Source organism: Polypterus senegalus, chromosome 14, assembly GCF_016835505.1.
Source record: "Polypterus senegalus isolate Bchr_013 chromosome 14, ASM1683550v1, whole genome shotgun sequence".
Taxonomy (NCBI): Eukaryota; Metazoa; Chordata; class Cladistia; order Polypteriformes; family Polypteridae; genus Polypterus; species Polypterus senegalus.
This window is the reverse complement of record NC_053167.1, coordinates 23901592-23915732: the sequence shown is the minus strand read 5'-3', so window position 1 is coordinate 23915732 and position 14141 is coordinate 23901592. Positions and strand designations below refer to the sequence as shown.

Below are 14141 nucleotides of genomic sequence, written 5' to 3'. Positions count from 1 at the left end.
ACATCTATATTAGCCACTGTTTCCCAGTAGGTCACCAAGGTGATTCTCATTAAACAGTCAATTCAGCGACAGTCCCTTGCTGTGAAAAGTCTCATGGTCTAAAGAGAACCTGGCCAGTTTTCCTCACCTCCCACCTACCTATTGCTTAGTCTCAAGGACTCAGGCAGCATTTCTGTAATATATAAAACTATTTTACAGTCCCTCCCTTTCAAAGATCCAATAGAACAGTGGGAAAATGATCTCTCACGCAACATTTCAGAAAAGAAGTGGAAAGTAGCAATGCACAAAATTCACTTGTGCTCCATATGCGCAAAGCATACAATTATTCAACTCAAAATGATATATTGAGCACATCTCTCTTGTTTAAAATTGTCTAAAATGTTTCCTGGGCAGGATCAAAATCTGAGAATGCTGCAATCAAGTTCTAGCCTCACTGGGCCACATATTTTGGGCCTGCACCAAATTAACATCATTTTGGACCAAAATCTTTAAATGCCTTTCAGACAGCCTTGGTGTCACAATCCCTCCTAGTCCATTAACAGTTGTGTTTGGTGTACTCCCAGATGGGCTTAAAGTGAAGAAAGACAAACAAACTGTAATTGCCTTTACTACACTATTGGCATGTAGACTTATCTTGATCAAATGGAAGAATCCTAACTCTCCTATTCAAAGTCAATGGGTAACTGTTGTTATATACTATATGAAACTGGAAAAAATCAAATTTGCACTTAAAGGATCTGTACAAAACGTTTTCAAAACCTGGCAGGAACTAATCAATAACATTTTAGAATAAGCATTTAAATTGAGGAAGCAGGCTCTATTCTCTCTTATACTCACTCCATTTATCTTTATTCATTTATTTTATTTATTTACTTATTTTTACTAGCATAAGGTTTTACTTTGTTGGACCTAGCTCTTTTTCTCACGAATGGGGGTTGATTTGTTTCAAACCTTTTTTTTTTTTTGTAAAACTCGAGTTATGTGTATGGAATGTTATTTGATTTTAATAAAATCAATAAAATTAAAAAAAAGGTCTCATGGTCTTCCAGTTCAGTCACTGATTCCAATATCTCCCTAAACAGATCTTCTCTAAATTCAGTGCCAACAACAATATGTATTTGTATAGCACATTTTCAAACATGATAGCCAAAGAGTTACAAAAAGAAAAGAAAATAAATTATAAATCATTATTTTAAAAGTAGTAATGAGATAGAAAATGAAAAGCTTAATAAACAAAGGCTGTGTCCAGATGACCTGGGAGATGAGAAAAACAAACATTCCAGGTGACTTGTTGCTGGACAAAATAAACTTCAAGGGATCTAAGATCAAAAGACCGCCCAGCCGCTGCTAGGCATTCCAGTATGTATTACCATTATAAGGATATCTCGATGCAATAATCCAGGTAAGGAAATTCTAGAAAGTTGATTCAGTTCATCTGGACATAGTTCTTTTCCAGGGAGATACGTTACTCATCCAAGTGACTTCCTCAGTCTCAGTTGACTGCAGGTTTCTCCAACCTTATAAACATTATATTGATGTTTTGAAATCTAAAGAGGAGCAGATCCGACAAAGGCTTTCATTGCTTTTAGAGGAGAAAATGTTTCAACAGGTGATTAAATTCTCTAGCACAGCACGAAATATTTAAGACCAGGCAGCACAGGAAGTTTGATCTACTTGTGGTGCACCAGAAACACCAACATACAATAGAGAGTGTCCTCTACAGCCAACAGACAGAAGGATGCCAGACACAAACTGAGGATGCGGACAAGTGGGTGAAGAATCTTTCTGACAGACAACTCACTCAAGCAGAGAAAAGCATCCTTCCTAAAGGGTTAAACTTTGCTGTCACACTGAAACAAATCCCGCTAGTGGAACTGATCACAGCCACAGAGTCAACAATCAGAAACAACAACATTGCAGATGTGGAGGCGGAGCAACGGCGGATAAAAGTGTTGGCATGTCTGAGCAATGCTATGTCCCCTGCACCCAATATCAGTATTGAGGAGAGGAAGGCTCTCATGGCACTCAGTAAGGACGACAGCATCATCATCCTCCTGGCAGACAAGGGGAGGTGCACAGTGTTGCTAAACCACACGGACTATCATGAGAAAATTTTGTCTCTGCCTAGTGACAAAAACACTTATGAACCCCTAAAACAAGATCCAAGTAGTGTTTACGGGAAAACGGTGATTGATTGTCTCAAGCAGTTAGTGCATGACAACGCTATTGACCGGACCTCATACCACAGATTATACCCAGGGGAAGCTATACCAAGTCTGTATGGTTTACCGAAGATACATAAACAGGATGCACCATTAAGACCCATTGTCTGCATGAACAATTCGTTTACATATAACATCTCCAAGTTCCTGGCCGCTGTCCTCAACCCATTGGTAGGCAGCTCAAAACACCATATTCAGAACATTTTAGATTTTGTGGAGATGGTGAGAGATGTCATTATGAAGGCAAAGGAAACTATGGTTACGGAAGCAGTGGAGATGGTCTGTAAGAGATTACACGATGACCCTACATGTAAAAGGACCACTCTCAGCACCGACCAAGTGTGTATGCTCTTGGAACTGTGTCTTCAATCCACATATTTCATATACAAACGCCAGTACTACAGACAGAAACATAGGTGCACCATGGGTTCCCCAGTTTCACCTATTGTGGCCAATCTGTATATGGAAGAAGTGTAAAAGAAGGCGCTATTATCCTATCCTGGAATACCACCGAGCTATTGGTTTAGGTATGTGGATGACACCTGGGTGAAAATCAAATCTCAGGAGGTACCACAATTCACTTACCACATCATCTCAGTGGACAAACACATCCAGTTCAACAGGGAGGATATGAAACGTGACAGGCTAGCTTTCTTAGATTGCGGAATTTCCATCAGCAATAGGGGACATTTGAAAGTTGATGTGTACCGTAAACCAACGCATATGGATCAGTATTTAAAGTTTGACTCTCACCATCCACTAGAGCAGGGGTTCTCAAACTCTGTCCTGGGGAACCCCTGTGGCTGCAGGTTTTTGTTCCAACCAGATTCCCAATCAGTGAGAACACCTGATCTCATTTAATTAGCTGGTATTATTTATCTTTTATTCTACATTCAGAAAAGCACAGCAGCATGATTTTTTACATTTATAAGAAACTTAGAAATATTTCTGTTTTTGCTATGGATTTAAATGCTTAACTCTCTTATATTTCGCCCTTTCTCTGTGCAGTTTGCTCCCTTCATTGAATCTTAATAATGACAATTAAAACCTAGCAGAGCAGAAACCCAAGCAAACAACACTCAATGTTCTCACTCCGTGAGAATCCTAAATCCTAAATCCAAAGAGGACTGTTTCATTTATGTTAGGTAGAATGCCCAGAGGGGACTGGGCGGTCTCATGGTCTGGAATTCCTACAGATTTTATTTTTCTCCAGCCGTCTGGAGTTTTTTTGTTTTTTCTGTCCCCCCTGGCCATTGAATCTTACTCCTATTCGATGTTAATTAATGTTGATTTATTTTGTCTTATAATTGTGTCTTTCATTTTGCTATTCTTTAACATGTAAAGCACTTTGAGCTACTGTTTGTATGAAAATGTGCTATATAAATAAATGTTGTTGTTGTTGTTGTTGTGAAAGGCTGCAACTACTTTAGCGTCAGCCCTACAAAGTAGTAAATAACGGATTACTTAAACAATTACAACACCTAGAAAAGTAGAATGACAAGATGAAAATACTGTTAAAAAGAAAACAATTCATATAACTGCTTAGTAAATTTTAATACTTTTTTTTTTTTTTACCAAACTTAGTTTTCTAATTTTGTTTTCTAATTAGTTTTCTAATATTGTTCCCAAAACCGGAAATCTGGGAAACAACAGTTCACTTAATTAGTCCAGGAGTCCAATTAAAAACAGAGGCTGGTTGGAACAAAAACCTGCAGCCACAGGGGTCCCCCAGGACTGAGTTTGAGAACCCCTGCACTAGAGCACAAAATACCTGTCATCGGGAGTCTACAACACAGAGCAAACACCATTCCCACAGACACAGCAGCCAGGGAAACAGAAGAACATCATATCAAAAAGGCCCTGAGAAAATGTGGTTATCCCAGCTGGACTTTTGTCAAAGCAGGGAAGACACTTAAAGAATGCTCTAAGCAATCCAGGAGAGATGAAGGACAACTGCTGCCTAAGCGAAAACCTTTGGTGATCCCTTACGTGTGCAGGAGTATCGGAACAGCTGAGACGCATTTTTTCAAAACACCAGGGGCCTCATGCATATCGCAGTGCATAGAACTCACACTATAACATGACATAAGAACAAAAGCCGAAATGTGCTTACGCACAGAAAAATCCAGATGCAGGAATCTGTGCGTTCGCCAACATCTGTGTTCTTCCGCTACATAAATCCCGGTCAGCATGAAAAGTAACACTCGTGCACGCGTCTGCTGTCCCGCCCCAACTCCTCCCAGAATTACGCCTCTTTGAATATGCAAATCAATATAAATAGCCCTTAAACTCAGCGTTCTGTGAAAAGACAATGGCAAAAGCAAGAGGGAAAACGGAAGAATTTCAGGGAATACCAAGTGGAGACAAGGAAAAACATACTTTTTGTTGGTTTAAACAGTGGTATAAACAACAAAAGGAAGTTATCGAGTAACATACCGTGTCAGAGAAACTCGAAACCTCAAGTTCACAAATTGCACAGTGCCCGAAATAAAAAAGTTGTCAGATGTCAAAGTCGCCGTGAAAAGGCGAGTCGCAGCCCACCATCTGAGTTTCATATGAAAGCTTATTAGGGCACAGAGAAAATAAAAGGCACACAGTGGGGAAAAAGCACGAAATGTCAACTTCAATCTCGAAATTTCCACTTTAATCACGTAGTTTATTTTGTCATTAAAGTAGAACATCATAAATTTCATCTTAAAATCGTTTAATTAACTAGTCCATCAAATCACATCGTAAGTAAAGTAGCATATTGAATGCTTTGTTTTGTATGTGTTCCTCTATGTGCTCTGTGTGGGTGAATCACTATGTGCTTCTTAAACCAGTTCTCTTCCTCCGACTGGACACAGAATCCATTACATTCGTGATATTACAGCTCTCTGAATAACTAAAATACCAAGATGTATACGTGATATCATTTTCATGATGATAGGAGTTAAAGCACATTATTAAACATGGGTTTTGCAGTGGCGCAGTTATTGTGCACGACTTTCGATGAAATAATTTATTGCAGCAGTACTCATGGGCAGCTCTAGGCTCGTGGCGGTCCTGGGCAGAGAAAGAATCGGTGGCTCCTTCGCCCGCCAATGTCAATATGATATCTTATGCACAGCGGATGGCCACGTCCATTGCGGACACTGCACAGCCGCCTCGTGCTCATGACACAAGCGTGTAACTTTTGCCAAAATTTGCCGCTGCGTTTTTAGCTGTGTCATTATTTTCTCTTTCTGTTTTATATTCAATATATATTGGTGTGGCGGCCCTGTGCAGGTGCACAGTTTGCATATGCCTAAGGCCGCCCCTGCAGTACTGTCTCTTTCAAACATACTAACCTCCAATTCCTGTCCTTACTTTTCTTTCTCCAAATAACCGATCGCCACACAATCAGCTCTGCAATGGACGTTAAGCCATCTCTAAGCTTATAACGCTGATTCTTCAAAACTTTTAAGGAACATTGAAATATCTTCAAAGTACTTGTTTAATTATTCTATACTTCACACCAATCCTAGTGAAGCATACAGTGCGCAGAAGGAACAATCCATGAGCGGAGCACCAGATCCTTGCTAGCGTAGCGACACCGTGTCCTTTAATTATTAACAATATAGATTATTTAAATAAAGTTAAAAGTTTTATCTGTATAATATAATAAACATTTTTGCTGCATTTCATCTTAAAAATGAAATTGTCATCATATGTAAATACACTCTTTATAAAGTGGCTCAGGTTGTGCAATATTATAATTGCACTGCAAGTTTACAGAGAGGTAACTGTACTAATAAGTACTAACAGTTCTACAAGGAGCAGTTGATAGACTGATTGATTGCGTTTAGAGTTCTGGGGATAAAACTCTTTCTGAACCGCGAGGTCCAAACAGGAAAGGTTTTGAAGTGTTTGTTATATAAGAAGCAGTTCAAATAGGAAGCATGGCTGAGGTAGCGTTTGTTTGATGCTGTATACTGATAATTCTCTTTCCGATCAGCTTCTCAGAGTGGTGCAGTGAGAGTAATATGGAAAAAGATGATCCACTGTGGCAACCCCTAACGGAAACAGCTGAAAGAAGAAAAAGAAAGTGCAGTGAGAGTAACAACACTAAAGCAGCTATGGTATTTAGAATAGTTTGACCATTCCGTGGACCATTATATTGTCACTGGTTAATTACAATCAGATGCATTAAACTAATAAACAATATGCGGTTAATTTCAGTGTATTTATAAAGCCGCGTCAGGAAAAAAAAGGATAACCACACAGGAACAGTAGTACTGCTTTGACGCTGGGTGCCGCCAGTCTGCAAAACCGAGCAGAGAACTTGCATACAACAGGGTATGAGGTACCGTGGAAATGTGTGTGGCTTTACGCCAAGTGTAGGTTTTATACATTGCGATTTGAACGTGGAAACGTTCTTACACAACATTTCTGTGCGTACGCACCGTTTATACGTGAGACCCCAGGTCTCAGTGGATTTCAAACCCCAAACATGCTACAGCAAAAATTGTTCCACCCCAAGGACCAAGTGCCCCAGCACAGACAGAGTAATATAGTTTATGCAGTTAAGTGCCAAGAGGATTGCTGTGAATTATACATTGGGGAAACCAAACAACCACTGGTAAAGCGAATGGCACAACACAGAAGAGATACCTCGTCAGATCAGGACTCCGCAGTCTATTTACACCTACAGGACAGTGGTCACTCTTTCAGTGATTAAGATGTGCACATCCTGGACAGAGAGGAAAACTGGTCTGAGCGAGGAGTCAAGGAGGACATTTACGTGAAAAAGGAACGACCATCTCTGAACCAAGGAGGGAGCCTAAGGGTACATCTTTCACCATCTTACAATGCTGTGATTGCAGCCATTCCCCAACTCTCTGTGAGTGGTACTCATGGCCATTGATCAATGGACAATTTGCATATCATTGATTACATGGCCCATTGTTAGTCCACTGGTGCTAGTTTCGGTCATTATGCAAAGGTACTGTTTATAAGGTTGGAGAAACCTGCAGTCAACTGAGACTGAGGAAGTCACTTGGATGAGTGATGTAACGTATCTGCCTGGAAAAGAACTATGTCCAGATGAACTGAATAAACTTTCTAGAACATTATAAGGATACTTATTTTTTGCATCCTCAGCTTTAATTTGGCACATACAAGAAAAAAACACACAAAAGTAGTGATTAAATGGTAAATGGCCTGTATTTGATATAGCGCCTACTAGAGTTCAAGAATCCCCCTAGGCGCTTCACAACACAACAGTCATTCACCCATTCACACACACATTCACACGCTGGTGATGATAAGCTACTTTGTAGCCACAGCTGGCCTGGGGCGCACTGACAGAGGTTAGGCTGCCGAACACTGGCGCCACCAATCCTTCCAACCGCCACCAGCAGGCAAGGTAGGTTAAGTGTCTTGCCCAAGGACACAACAGCTGCATTCTCATTTGCAGATTAGTGACTACAGAACAAAATAGGAACAAAAAATGCATTTTATGATAAAAGCCCATTTCCACCTCCCACCACTGTAAGGGGAAAAAATAAATTAAGAAAAAGCCTATAGCTCTACCAAGTGTTCAGCCATACTGTCCTGGTGTGTTTCTAAACTCTTACAGTAAAGTATTCCAGGTTTTTGGTGCATAAAACAAAATGCCTTCTCACCATTTCTTTTACACTTCTCGGAATAATAAACAAGCCACTGTTAGAGGATCTAAGGTTACAGTAAGACACTCCAAACTATAAGAAGGTGCTAGATTGTGTATGCAAGTAGAAGTAGTTTAGAATCAGACCTAAAGGACACAGGCAGGCAGTATAAAGATACTGGAATAACATGCTCAGATTTTTTTAGTTTTAGTTAAGATTCTTTCAGGATGAACACACTTTATTAGGTAATCCTGATAGGACTGTATTACAAAAATCCAGATGACTGTATGAAAATGAGTAGTGATGTGAGAAGAATTGATTGATTGATGTTAATCAATCAGTTAATTAATTATCAGTTTTGCTTTTGACAATGTTTGCTACATGGTCCTTTGCCTGTGCTGTGGTATGATTTTGCCATCTTTAGCCCACTCTTTGGCTCTTTGCTGTTCCCTCTGCAATGCATAGGAAAAAGCATGAACTCTGTCTGGCACAGGGCTCAGTCACTGGCACAGAACCTGACATAGCAGGGTGTCCAACTCCAAGACTTTATGGAGAATATTTTCCTGGCCAAAGTAATTCTGTGAGCTTTCTGCTCAAGACAGTGGATGATGTCTCACCCAAATCAGAGAGGCTTGTCAGCTTTCACGACACAGAAAAACAGAGAAGAGATGAATGAGTACAGCTAGCTTTGAAGGAAGGTGTAACATCTGGTGATTGGATCAAAGTCACTTCCAGTTACAGATCCAGTGTGTGCTTATAGGTGCCTTATTTTGTCCATCACATCCAGCCGGAGTTCAGTTAACGGTTATAAGCCTTTCTTTCAGAAGGAGTCTCTGCAGAGGTGTCAGCTCAACTCTGGTTTATATCTTTGTTATAAGATGAATTACAGAGCTGACAAAAGTGTTGGTAGAGTAGAGTTCAGCCATTCACTCAGAATTGTAGGATTGGGGTGCAGCTGGATTTCTGCATCCCAGTTTAATCTGCTGTTTTAACAGGCCACGTGTGCCACTAAAAACCTAATAAAATAGGCAATGTATACTTTGTCCTACATGATTAAAGATCAAAGAGTGCATTAAGTCTTGTTATGCTTGTTATGTGGAATAAACAGTCTTAATAAAATGTTTAAGGGGTGATTTGAAGTTTAGTTCTGAATCTATACTGCTGCTCAGATTCTTTACTTCTGGCCTTAGTTCTAAAACCAGATGATACGGTCTCAGATACCCAGCAAATGCATCTTTACATCCTAGTCAAGTCACTGGTTCTGAATGTGACTTTGAGGGGATTTCCTGACATCGCCACCCTACCATGGACTCCAAATTCAAGTCCCAGGGAGCCTTGTACATACTAATGTTGTTAATTCCAGCTTGGCAGCTCACTTTTACTGTATTCTCTGAGTCAACATTCTTATTTCCCAGCTCAGCTGCTGGTTTCCTGTGTGATGCTGAACAGCACATTTGTCATTCATTGTCTTTGCTCATCGTGCAAAGCATTTAAAGCTCAGTTTCATTTATTTTGTAGGATCAGGTTCTCTACAAGAACAGAAGAATTGTATAGGAAGGTATCAGACTGAATGTGAACTTCAGGCAGTTCACCTGGATTCAGAAGGTTTTGCTTTTGCTTCTCCTTTGTTTTTCTTTTGGGAAGCTGTAGCAGATATGTAATAATGATTCGGCCTCTTCAAGGCAAAACCGCTCATTTTTAGCCCCTAAGCCCAAGGGTGAGACTCCTGAAAATGGTGAGTCATTGGTACCGTGCTTCAGGAACTCCCTTTAGCCCAGTGATCTCATTATAATGATATCATTGTTCCTGAGCTCAGGAATGGAAAAGCAATTGATGATGGTTAACATAAGGTCATCAGTGTTGTTCTTCATAGGACACCTCAATAGTTAAGAATGCTGCAAATCTCCTTGCTGACAACAGTATATTGACCTGAGGTGGAGGTCAGATATGAAGCATTTAATCCAAATCATTATCTTTGACCTGTTCTCTAGAAAATTTAAGAGAAATCTGCTTCGTGGCTCTGTGCACAAAAGAAAACAAAGTGTCTTTTCTAGACACTTCTCAAATCAGATTAAACAAATCGAGCATTTCTATGGGTTTATTCTAGAAGCATGGGGCACAAAGCAGGAAATAACTATGCACCAGTCTGTCAAAAATTAGGTGAAATCACCTAACCAAGAAGGTGACCTGTGATATTGACAGTATATGAACATAAAATAAGGGTTGCATGTTAGTTAAAAGTTAGTTAATGCTAAAAGTTTAGATCAACTGGGTGTCAGTTGCCATCTTGCCCATTCTTAGCATTGCTGCTCACTTATACCATACTGGCTGTTTAGACAGCAGGATGTAACTGTAGGTATCCTGACACCTTATCAGCACTTCATACAGTTTCATGACAAACTAAGCCTAGAAAAAAAATCTGAAGAGCAGCGTGAGGGTATTGTTTTGGAACTGGAGTGAGATTCCTACTAGAAACCAACGATTCCTATGTGGCTGAGCACCCATGAGCCACTGTCACCCTGTCTGTCTGACCTTGTAGATGTACTGCATGGCTAAAATGCCTACAGGGCTAAGGAAATTGATCCTTACAGTTTTCCCATATTTACTTTTTACAGAGCATCGCCTGTGATACTCTGGGAAAGCTAGACGGCTGCTCCCAGGGGCCTGTATTACATTTTGCTTCTATTTTTATCAGACATGTTTTTAACGATTGCCTCCTGCTTTGCCTTGTTTATGCAGCATGTACAGCCAAATGTGGCCTTCTTTGAACTCTTTTATGTAATTAAGAAATGATATATTAATGAACAGGGACAAAAAGGGGATACCTGACTTTAAATGTGTATCTGTTTTCCTTGGAATGGTATATATAATGTAATAATTGTGTACAGACTGGAGAAAGAGAGCTGGGTTTTCATCATGAAGACATGTTACTGTATGACATTAGTTATGCACTGTCATGATTTGTCTCCTTTTTAAGCCTGGTAGCACAAATAAAGACGTTTGTGTTTTATAGCCAGAAAGCAAAGGATCCCCCAACATTTTTGAATACTAGAGCCAATTATGAAAATATACTTTATATCTCCAAGCTATTTGAAGAGCATTCAGTGCTTCTGTCTTCTGATTTGTATTCTTCCATTTCTCTTTCTGATCAGAGTAATGTTAAAAGAATTTACCCCAATATTGTAAAAGATACTCATCATTAAAAACATTCCATAAGCTGTGTAAAGCTGATCCTCCAGCTAGGACTTTGGAAATCTCTGGGTCCACAATTCTTGAGGTTGATCCTCCAGTTAGCTATGAACCACCCAACCTCATTGAGATTGCACAGGCAGTGAACCAGCTGAGGGTAGGGAAGGAAGGGATCTGTGGTAATCAAGATGAACTTATCCAGGCTTATGGTAAGACTGTCCTCCTGACACTGCAAGCAATCTTTGCTTCCATTTGGGAGACTGGAGTCATCCCAACTGACTGCAGTACGGGACTTATCGTCCCTATCTGGAAAGGGAAGGATGATCGCCTGGATTGTCACAACTGCAGAGGGTTAACACTGATCTCGGTGCCAGGTAAGGTCATTGCTAGGGTTATCCTCAATAGGATTCATGATCACTTGTTCACCTACCAGCAACTGGAGCAGTCTGGTTTTACACCTAAGAAATCTATCATTGAGCGCATCCTGGCACTGAGGGTTCTCATGGAGCTCAAACGCAAATATCGGCAGAATTTTGTTGCAGCCTTTGTCTATTTTCATAAGGAGTCAACTTAGTTAATCAAGCTGCCATGTGAGACATTCTGACACTTCACTGGATCCCCTCAAGGTTGCTGGATATCATGGCTGTCTGTACTTTGGTACTGTGAGTGCTGTGCAGAGTGGGGGCAGAACCTCTGTGTTTTTCCCAGTTGATTCTGGGGTTCGTCAGGGATGTGTTCTTGCTCCTACTCTGTTCAATGCTTGTATGGATTGGGTATTGGGCAAGGTCGTTGGGTCCAGCGGTTGTGGGGCATCTGTTGGTGAAGAAAGATTCACTGATCTTGATTTTGCCAACGATGCTGTGATCTTCGCAGAGTCAATGGAGGCTCTGATCAGGGCTCTCAAGAGACTGAGCAAGGAATCTGAGTGTCTGGGCTTGCGAGTGTCCTGGATAAAGACCAAGATCCAGGCCTTTAATGAACACTTAGGCACAGCCATCAGCAGTGTGTCTGTCTGCAGAGAGAGTGTTGACCTTGTTGAGAAGTTTACTTACCTCAACAGTGACATTCATGTCTCTGGTGACTCTTCCTGTGAATTCAGTAGATGGACTGGGAGAGTATGTGGGGTCATGAGGTCACTGGAAAGGGGTGTGCGGTGCTCCCGATATCTATGCAAAAGGAAGAAGGTTCAAGTCTTTAGAGTCCTGATCATTCCTGTCTTGCTATATGGTTGCGAGACATGGATGCTATCCAGTGACCTGAAGCAAAGACTGGACTCCTTTGGTACTGTGCCTCTTCAGAGAATTCTTGGGTACCACTGGTTTGACTTTGTGTCAAATGAGCGGCTGCTCATGGAGTCCCAAATGAGGCACATTACCTGCATTGTGAGGGAGCTTCAGTTACGGCACTATGGTCATGTGGCACAATTCGCCGAGGGTGATCCAGCTCGCAGGATCCCCGTTGTTGAGGACCCAAGTGGCTGGACCAAGCCAAGGGGATGCTCATGTAACACCTGGCTGTGGCAGATATAGGGTCATTTCTGGAAGATGGGACTGGGCCACGTGTCTGCCTGGGGGGGTTGCCACCCGGGATCCCGAGTTGTTTCATTGTGTAGTGGGTGTGTGCTGAACCTAAAAAGGCTCAACTCTTTTAATCTTTCCTCATAATTCATTCCTTGTAACCCTGGAATCAGCCTAGTAGCTCCTCTCTGGACTTTTTCTAGCACTAATATGTCCTTTTTGTAGCATGGAGACCAAAATTGCACACAGTACTCCAGATGAGGCCTCACCAGTGCATTATAAAGCTTGAGCATAACCTCCTAGGACTTGTACTCCACACATCGTGCTACATAACCTCACATTCTGTTTACCCTCTTAATGGTTTCTGAACACTGTTTAACAGTTGATAGTGTCAAGACCACTATGACTCTTAAATCCTTCTCATAAGTTGTACTTTTTATTGATAGACCTCCTACTGTGTATTCAAACCTAACACTACACAGGAAGTTAATAACTTTTCTCTAGCTGAACGAGACATAGCACACAAGACATGATCATTACCTTTGAAACAGCAGCTAGTAAAGTTGAACTGATGACAACTGGTGCCAAAACAAGATCATGCAGGGCTGTAGTTTTCAAATAAACACATGAGATGTACACCAGTTTTAATATCTTGGCTGCAAAATGACTAGGAGGAGATGATAACTGTAGAATGTGTTTACAGTATTTTAATGACCACGCTTGATTTGGTCAATGGCAACAGTAACAACAGTGGTCTACAACTCTATTATCCTACCAACTACAGTATATCCGAGAGAAACATGGAACACCATGGCACAAATAGCTTGTGAACTGAACATGTTCCACCAACGGTGGCCATGGAAAATCATTGCCATCATTTTCCTTGACCATACTACCATCAATGGGATTTTACAGAGATGTATCTAAAATTGAATGCAGAGTATTGTGACAAAGCATAGGATGCGCATTCAACATTTGCAGGACTAACATCCCAGCCAAAACAGGACACAAGGCAGGAAACAAACAACGGGCAGGGCGCCAGCCCACCGCAGTAAAACTAGATATCTGTCTCTTAAATAATGAGCCTTCCTTAACACATTACTTTTCTCCAGTCTGATTTTTTAATATCATCCAAATACAGTCCAAAGCACTCTCTCTGTCACCGTCTGTCTTTGCATACAATGCAGCCACAACAACCGCTTCTTTTCAACTTGTCAGTTAGCCTCGGTCCCACTTCTACTCCTTACTCTAATTACAATATACCTCTGGTTTGAAGTGTTTTTTAAACCCCCACAATGGGTTCACTTTTGGCTTTTTTGGCTCTTCTTAAATATTATGGAGGAATCTCTTATAGTTCCTCCAAGGGCACCACCGTTTCTCTCACAATGTGGCACTCCACGCATAAGCACTGTCTAGGCTCACCACCTCAAAGAAGCCATTGTCTTCTCATTCTGGCTAATACAGATGTTCTTTCAGCCTTTGTAGACCTCATCTTCTGATCAAGGAGGCCTTTGTTGAGTAGGCCCTTATCCACTTTTGGGATGCCCCAGTAGGATTGCATTAAGTTATGTTTTATTTGTTTAAAT

General features: G+C 40.9%; 1 protein-coding gene across 1 annotated transcript in view; it reads left to right on the top strand.

Annotated features, from left to right (window-relative positions):
* mmp24 (matrix metallopeptidase 24) overlaps positions 1-14141 on the top strand; it is a 139359-nt gene that overhangs the window by 76386 nt on the left and 48832 nt on the right. The gene's annotated exons all lie outside the window — the stretch shown is intronic.